General features: G+C 47.5%; 1 pseudogene across 1 annotated transcript in view; it reads right to left on the bottom strand.

Annotated features, from left to right (window-relative positions):
* The window catches only part of LOC110320775, a 5,190-nt pseudogene extending 3,259 nt beyond the window's left edge, over window positions 1-1,931 (bottom strand). The window contains exon 1 of the transcript XR_002380479.1: window positions 1,903-1,931. The product of XR_002380479.1 is annotated as a 40S ribosomal protein SA-like (transcript). The remainder of the gene's footprint in view (window positions 1-1,902) is intronic.
* Between the last annotated feature and the right edge of the window lie 464 nt (window positions 1,932-2,395).

Genomic DNA, 2,395 nt, shown 5'->3' with positions numbered 1-2,395 from the left:
CACATGCACGCACATGCACATGCATACACACACGCACACATAGATGGAAAGGAGACCAAAAAAAGTGGAAAGGTTTTTGAGGAGGGAGGCGGGGTAGAATACATGTCACACAAATGGAGAAATGAGGAGGAAAGGAGGAATGGGGGGTGTGTGCCGAGAGAGGAGGAACTCCCAGGGAGAAAGACCAACCTAAAGAAGTTACCTTGAAACTGCCAGGATGAAACCTGCTGCTCTGTAAGATGAACGAGGAGGCCATATTTTATATTAAAGTAGTGCTTAGATATCACAGAGATCAAATGCAGCCGCATTTACAATTAAATGCATGCGTGGTTCTTACTATCTTACCCGATACACAGGAGATTTTAAGAGCTATTGAATTCTACTCCTAATTTTGCTATAAGACCAGTCTATTAACATTCTTTAGAGGATCAGGACCAATAGGATGGATATATATATAATAAAATGAGGTTAGTAGAATGGCTTACACACTAGGGGTTGGCTGTCCTGGGGGCACCCTGCACACCGAAGTCTTCTGGTGTCTGCTCTCAGGGTAGACAGGCCCTTTGCACACCGGGCTGGCCTGGAGGGAGGAAAGCTTAGCTGGGACAGGTTGGTGCAGGCAGGATCTTGGAAGGTGATGAGTTCAAGGGCAAAGAACACACACACCACCACCACCACCACCACCACCACCACACCACACCACACCACACACACCAGAGCATCTTCAGAGAACTGGTTCAGTTTACGGTGGGGAAAAGGGTTATTTATGCCTTTGGGGAGGTGGCCAGGGTCTCTGCAGTTAAGGTTTGTGTACCCGATAACAATTGGCCAGAAAAAGGGTATTGGAAGATGCTTCATCTGCATGAAAAACCCAGATAGTTCGTGACAAATCCAAGTTCAAACTATATCAACCCGCAAATCCAGCTCCACAGAACATACTAGAAGGAAAACTCCAACTCTAGAAGGAGACCGACATCCAAGAAAACAGGAAATAAATTCTTCCTAGGGTTGATGGTGGCGCAGTGGTGCAGTGGCCAGGTTGGGGGGTAGGGAGGGAGGTACCTGACATCCTCATCTGAGGTATGGGGTCGAAGCTCTCCTTGACCCTTCTTCCTCCATTAATCCTGGGCCACTAGGGTCCCCCACACAAAGGATCTGCCAACCCTGCTCTGTCCATGAAACTAGATGCCTCTCCGGAGCTACCTGCATGTTGGAGACCTGGAAGAACCCTGGAAGAATCATGGTTCTTCAGTCCACATTAGAGGGGTCCAAGACGCTGGGTTCTGATATGGGATGGGGATAAAATGGGGGAGAGGGGATGAGTCCATCAAGATCAGGAGCAGGTATGGGACAGACACTCAGATTATCACCTGTGAGCCAGGCTGGCAGCCCTGCTCCTTTCTGCTTTGCTTTTTACAGTGTGTGTGTGTGTGTGTGTGTGTGTGTGTGTGTGTGTGTGTGTGTGTTCCTATGTGTGGAGGTCAAGGATCCACGTGGTTCCCAGGAATCACCCTTGGGCTGTCAAGCTTGTGGGCAAACCCCTTTACCCAGTAAAGGGAAGGCCTCTTTGTATCTGAGATAACTTCTGGAAGTTTCCACCTGCCGGGGAAGGGTCATCTTCCCTCCCTTAGAACTTCCTGGAAGTGTCCTGACAGTTATGGGCGCAGCTAACTACTCTCTAATTGGATTTAAGGTTCAGTTCATAGGATGGGACTCCTGCTGTGGAGCTGTGGAAAAAACGGTCCTCTTTGCCTGGGCTCCACCTGTGAAGCTGTGGAGACTCTATACTGACTTCACCTGGGGAGCTGTGGGCATGTCATCATCCACGGTGGAGTGACAACTCAATGATGTGGCTGTTCGGGGGATCACTCATGCTCCTGTAAATAAGCTGAATAAACTCACCATTTCACCAAACTACGCCAGTCTGCCATTGGTGCCGTCTTGGGTAAACTCCTGGGTGTGCATGTGTGTGTGTGTGTGTGTGGGGAAGTTTGCACAATAAAACTACGTACTGTGTAAGATATAAAGCATTTGATTTTTTTTGTTTGTTTAACACACACACTTGGTTAGTTTAGAATCTGGCCAGAAGACTATAATTTAATGTGGGAAACTGAAGAAGCACAGAAAGGTCCAGAAAACACAAGCGTGTCGAAGTGTGCGGAGAAGAAAGGGGGGTTAATGTAACAATAAAATTTCATTTGAACTAAGGCTTGGTCACATCTTACGCAAGGGTCCCATTTAGTTATTTCAGGTTTTTTTTCCTTTTCACTCATTCTTTCAGGATTTCCATGTATGTGGGGTCTTATTAAACCCTCTCCACCAATAGCGTGCATATTCTCTCTCTCTCTCTCTCTCTCTCTCTCTCTCTCTCTCTCTCTCTCTCTCTCTCTCTCTC

The sequence above is a fragment of the Mus pahari genome, chromosome 4, assembly GCF_900095145.1.
Source record: "Mus pahari chromosome 4, PAHARI_EIJ_v1.1, whole genome shotgun sequence".
Lineage (NCBI taxonomy): Eukaryota > Metazoa > Chordata > Mammalia > Rodentia > Muridae > Mus > Mus pahari.
Note: the sequence above shows the minus strand (reverse complement) of the source record. Positions and strands in the feature narration are given on the sequence as shown.